This window comes from Spea bombifrons, chromosome 9 (genome assembly GCF_027358695.1).
Source record: "Spea bombifrons isolate aSpeBom1 chromosome 9, aSpeBom1.2.pri, whole genome shotgun sequence".
In the NCBI taxonomy this organism is placed as follows: Eukaryota; Metazoa; Chordata; class Amphibia; order Anura; family Pelobatidae; genus Spea; species Spea bombifrons.
The window spans coordinates 3,431,023-3,437,612 of NC_071095.1; positions in this window are offsets into that span (position 1 = coordinate 3,431,023).

The following is a 6,590-nucleotide window of genomic DNA, read 5'->3' on the forward strand; positions in this document are numbered from 1 at the left end:
GGTGAACTGATTTGTGATCGGTCCGCAGCGCACAGGTTAGAAAGCATAACTATTGATCCAGGATGTGCCTTTCTGGCTACGATCCAGCGAGTACCTGTGAGAGAGGGAAAGCTTAGTCCTCTGGCCGTAAGACGGAGGGGGTATGAAGCCCAAGGTGCTGCTTGAGCTCCAAACCTGGGCATGCTCCATGATTTGTGCAGGGTACACTCCAGCAAAGTGAGGGTTTCAGGTGCACATTGGACGTTCCGTCACATACTTTTTTCCCTCACCTTTCCCCGGCTTTTCCTGGCTGGCTGGTAGGTGATGAGGAAGCTGAAGGCTGGTGCCCACATTCGATGCAGGATGTGTTCTTTGTACACCTGCACAGGATACCCTTTGTGTCTCTTTCGTAATTTTTGCTGGGCTGTTGCTATAGAAAATGAAAAAGTCAGAGGAGAGAATAAATCCAAGGCTTATTTCTTTAACAGGCTTGACAATGCAATTGTTTGACCTAAACGGAACACCTCCTTGGTGCCTTCTTGCTTCTAGTTTGTATCATGTTCCTCCTAGATTGTTGAGGATCATCTCAAATGGTCCTGAGGACCAACATGGTTCATAGACCACAATTCATATCCCACTATACTACAACAAAAGTAGTTAACAACAAGATAAAAATATAACAACACTAACGACAATCACAATTAAATGTCCAAGATATATAATCAAAGCCCAGCCACAGGGTCCTCACGATGACAAACGTCCTAGACGAGGGCCAGAATGCTGATTAAGGTAATTCACTGAAAATAAAGCCTTTTTCTCCTAGAACTGTGTGTTCGCTTGGGACACGTGTACACACATTATATATATATATATATATATATATATATATATGACAACGAGTCCACAATGATGGTGTGTGTGTGTTTGCACTTCTGTAGATAACCACATGCGCTATTGTGTACGATTAAATAAAGCTCACCGACTCCCTTTACCCGATAGCCCCGGCTATTGTAATATTATAAAAGAGGGTTTGACAGTAAAATTTTTTACAGCTTCTGATAATATCTTGTCAGGCTGGTTCCGTGTCCTGGTACACAATGCTGATGGAAAGTTACAATGTAAAGAATGAATTCCAATTGTGTTGAAATAGTATGGAGCCTCAGTGTTAAAAAAAAAAAAAAAAAAAAAAAAAAATTTTTTATTCTTGTTTTGCTTATGACCTTAAGAAGATAAAGGCACCGATCATTAGCCCTGGTATTATTTTATTTCGTTTCATTCCATTCTGATTTTATATCAGGAATTCAAAATATAATTACTGTATTTGCTCGACTATTATTTGTTTTATGTAGCGCCATCAAATTCTGTAGCGCTCTACAGTGGGTAGACAGGACCTAAGAAGTAGTATGTAACATAACAAATTGACTTACAGAGAAGACAACAGGTGAGGAGGGCCCTGCTCAAAGGAGCTTACTATCTAGAGACATAAGATGACCCTGTTTTATAAAAGGACCCCCCAAAATTTGATTGTTAATTTTTAGAAAAAAAGAAAAGGACTGAATATAAGACTACCCTATAGGAAAAAAAGTTTTACTGGTAAATTATTAATTCACATGTAAACTGTTTTTTATGTTTAATAAAAACTATGAATGCATTTTTTGTTTTTATTTCCTTTTATTTGCCGAATTGCCCCTTAGTTATGCACATCTGCCCCCCAGATATGCCACTCTGCCCCCTAGAAATGCCTTATACCCTCTATATGCCACTCTGCCCCCGACTTACCAATGCATCCCCAGACTTGTTCCCATACTTCAGACTCCCTGGTGTCTAGTGGGGGCAGCTGGTGGCCATCTGCGCAATGCGTGTAGAGAACCAAGGCTTCTGCCCGGCACTTCTTCTGGGGCTTCGGGAAGGTCATGTGATGCTGGTGCTCCGTCATAGAAGCCCCAGCAGAAGCGCTGGCAGCAGCGGAGGTTGCCAGAGAGAAGGATCCAGGTCCCCTGTAGCGCTACGGGGGATCTGGATCTTAGTCTTATAGTCAGACCTATATTTGAGTAAAAAAGTGAGTATAGAGAATACAATGTAAACTACGGTGATCCCTACACTTCTTTTTTTTTTTGTTTGTTTGTTTTTGCTTCTTACTAATACCAGCCTAACCCACATTTCACAAACCCCCTTTACACCGATAATAAATGAAAATGCCTTGAGCGGACCGGTGCTATCAGCAGGTGAGTGGCCATTATATCCCTAGAGGTATTAATACAGAGACATGGAGGTATTAGTCTGTACATCCCTGGACCTTAATAATCTAAGCGTTTAATATAAAATCACCACCTCCTTGTCTGGCGGAACATTGCGTGTTAAGCCTTGGTGTGTTCCTGCCCGCCTGTGTGCATTATAAAGGAGATGTCCGTCCAGCTATTTGAGTTCAAACTTAAAATGCATTTTTTTTTTTTTTTTTTTTAAATCTTAATGCATATTTTGAAGAACTTGTTGAGGCTAGAAAGTCTTTTGATTCTTTTGTGTCTAATTGTTTCCGTTCGTTGTCTGAGAGGCAGTGAGATTGTCGTGATATGGCGTCTTTGGTTCAGGAAGGGCTTATGTTTATACCCCCCGGGCTGTTAGTTGGCAACACTTTCTCTCCATGCGTATTTTGCGTATGGAATATGAAATGGACTCTGCGGTGCCCCCGGCAATAAACGGCCAAATCAGGCTGCATGTAGCCTGGGTAGACAAACTGGTCCTCATCTAATCTTGTAGCTTGGGTCTTTACGTTAAGTCGGGCAGGTGCTGTGCTAATGAATATGACTGGTTAATGATAGAAACATTTAAATACTTAAAGGGAATCAACAAGGTAAATGAAGAGAGTTTATTTAAAAGGAGAAGAAATACTACCACAACAAGAGGACACAACCATAAACTAGAGGGGCAAAGGTTTATTGGTAACATCAGAAAATATTACTTTACGGAAAGGGTAGTGGACGCATGGAATAGCCTTCCGGCAGAAGTGGTAGATGTTAATACAGTAACGTCATTTAAGCAAGCATGGGATAGGCATAAGGTAAGCTAGATATAGGATAAGGGCAGGTACTAAAGGAAAGTACTCAGAGGTTGGGCAGACTGGATGGGCCTACTGGTTCTTATTTGCCGTCACTTTCTATGTTTCTATGTAACATGGCCTCGGGAAGCGTTTCTGTAAATGCGCTCAGGATGAACTACATTTACGTATCTAGAATCGCTTGATGTTCTACTTACACAGAGGGTGGAGACGGCTGGCTGATGGCTCTGTCCACGTTCTACTCCGACAACACATTATTCCAGTTTCCCCACTTTGGTTTGGATGTTTTGGATCTCCTGACGTTCCATGGTTTTATGGAGGTCCAGTGCTGGATTTGTACTCTAGGTGTCCTCGGCCCCAAAGACAAACAGATGCCCAAAAGGAAATCGTATGGTGTAGCCAGATGTTGCTAAAGATGGGTTTGAGAGTGAGTGGCCCTAAGGCTTAGTCCAATCTTCTGCCTCCTGTGCCCCCAGTAAATGCTTTGAGTGTTTCGCACGTACCTAGCAGGGAATCTAACCCTACAAGCTCCTGGAGAGCTTAATGTGTACTGAGCTAATGCGGACCTTTACATTTGCGATTTAGTTGATATCAAGTGTACCTGATTACATTCCTTTCCTCATCTTGTCTTATTAAACCAATATGTCTGCACGGTGTATTCTGGGTGATTTTTGGAGATCCTCATGTTCTCCCCATGCCCATCTTGTTGCCCCAGTACCAGCACTAACTTTCCAACCTGGTTTCTTGTGGGAACGACCTGGCGCAGGTTGATGGGGATCCGTGCCTCTTCCACGGATCACACCTTGCATGGACACTCGGGGTTCAACCTGGAAACGTAACCCTGAGCGATTTCCTCATATCGGGTGGCATGACTTATGTTTTTTAATAAGGAGAAGTTACCGTGACTGTTACATTGTGACTAACTGTTGCAATTTGTGCACATGAATGAATCCGAGATGTTGTTTGTCATGATACTTCCTGAGGTCACAAAGAATTTCTAGTTTTATAATCTCTGCCTGAAGTTATATCTGGCTTAATAAGTACGTGGTGCTTTCATTAGTGTGTCTTTGTGTCTCTTTAGGCCACGAGGATAGTTTTGCTCTTTCCTTTTTTATGTTGTATAACCACTAATCAGTATCATTAGTTGTACTTTTAGTACCATTAGTGGACCTCCTTGCCTTTCCTGCAACCGTTACATTTTGCCTGGGCTGTTCTGAGGATTTGAGAGCCCACCCTTTGCCCTTAGGAAGGGGAAAACGATGCTCTCGCTGTCTCTCCAAAGCTTGTGGTCTCTGCAGGTCTCAGAAAAGAAGGAGCAATAGGAGCATGACATCATTTTACATCACTCCGCATCACTCAGACCTCGAGATCAATGGCAATATGGGGTTCTCCTAAGTGTGCGGCCTAGGGAGAGAGCCCTACTTGCCCTTGATTTTTGGTACAATGCAATGGTGTTCACAGTATTAGAAGCCCACCCAAACCAAGTGTCCTGTGGGAGGGTTTGAAATGGAGACCAAGGCACTCGGTGGGTGCTGCAAGAGAGAATACTGTGAGGGACAATCCCAAGCTGTCTTCTAGATACAGAAGACCTCATTCTCTGTGCCTTGCGTGGCGTCACGTCCCGATATAACTGATTTTTACCTCACCAGGAAAAAAGAAAAATATCTAGATTACACCAAAGCAAATATTTTCGAAAAGGAAATTATTTATTTGGGAGACTTTCCCAAACGCAACTTCGAGGCATGGGGTTTTCTTGGCTGATGATTAAGCGGAGTGATGTTTGGTACCCGTTCGGAGTCCTCTGGGGCAGACTAATTCCTGTGGACCGGATAAAAAAGAAGCCGCGTGTTCTCTGTTTCCTCCCGTACTTGTTTTATGGGTTTAGAGCTCCTTTTTATAGATGCGTTACCGTTCTGTTATTATGTTCGGCGCCCTGGGAAACGCCCTTTCGTCACACAGGTTTTGTTGACCCGCAAAGGTTTACAAAAGCACTTCTGTAATTTTATGTGGAAAAAATCCAAGAACGGACTCAAACAGCCCAAATCTTTCCTATGAATCATCGCAAAAAGTGAAATCCGCAGTTTATCTGTAACATTTTATTATTTTTATAACAAGTATTATTAAAAAAATATAAAAAACCGTATTGTGCATAATATAATATTTCCAGCGCTAGGGGGTTGTTACTGTGTACGGTGCTAGAAGAGAATATCATGAATGCTGAATTTAACATTTCTATAACAAAACGCAGAACTAAAAACATAATTGCTGTCTTGCTCATCTCATTCTAATATAATAATTCTGCCGTATAGTCCTATGCTGTAGGGTCTCTATGGAACATTGTGTTTACACTGTGTTAACCGTTTAATTTCTCGGTAGATCCTGTAAAATACATCTTACAAAATGAGTAATACATCTTGCAAAATTCTTATTTTCTCAGTTTATTGAAGACAAACAAAAAAAAAAATCTTTATAAACTTCTACTTTATATCTTTATTTGGCTCCAAGAACGTTTTTATGCTTTAACCCCCTTAAGGACAATGGGCGGTCCCTAAACCCATTGAAAACAATGCATTTTGAGCCCGTTCATGTACAGGCTTTGTCATTAAGGGGTTAATAGATTGCTGGAAGCTGAAAATTGTACATCAGAAACATCTTAAATAACCAGAAAGAGGGACATCTTTGTCGATGTTATGGAGTGATGGTCCTAGAAAAGAGAGGGGGTCATGGAAGGAACTTTTGTTGATTGTATGATGCCTTAATGTAAAATATGTGCGCTTCGAAGTGTGCTTGAAATTCCAGATGAATGACCTTGGTTCACGTTGATAATCTGCATTTCAGTCATTTCTGAAATGTTAGCAATTTGTAGCAAACTCCAGAAATAACTCCAACTCGCGCCATTTAAATTATGGTAGAAAGGGTATCTGGATGAGGAAGAAAGATTAGACTGGATTCATAATCACTCTCTGCTTGCGCTCTGCCTGTATTTGCTTGCACGTTGCGTATTTGAAAGGGTCAACTACAGTCTGGCATGTAAGCAAGAATAGGCTAGTCCATAATGGACCTCCACCAGATAGTAGACTGTAACAGGAACCTCTCTTGACATGGAGTAGAATGAAGGGTCTACAGTGGTTTAGATGTGATGAAAGGACATTTTATTTTACTGAGAGGGTGGTAGATAAATGGAGCAGCCTCCCATTAGAAGTGGTAGAGGAACGATCGATTAAGATCTGAGTCTTTACAGCAGGAAAACGGCCAGACTAGATGTGACAGATGGTTCTTCTCTGTCATTGAATTCTAACCTCCTTTTTTAAGCCAAGCATCTCAGAAATGTAGGAGATTCTCAGTCTGTTTGGGCAGTTCGGGTCTGGTCTAGATTGTTAAGTAAAAGTATTAAGCTTTTTTTTTTTTTTTAATTTTTTTTTGGGGGGGAAGCTGTGTTAGTGGCCCATGTGGCTTTGTCGCCATGCCAGGCAACCATGCAGGTGGTTATTAACTCTGGTTAATTTTGACCTGAATCGGTTGCTTTTGTGACCTTCCGCTTCGGGCAGTCGTACCT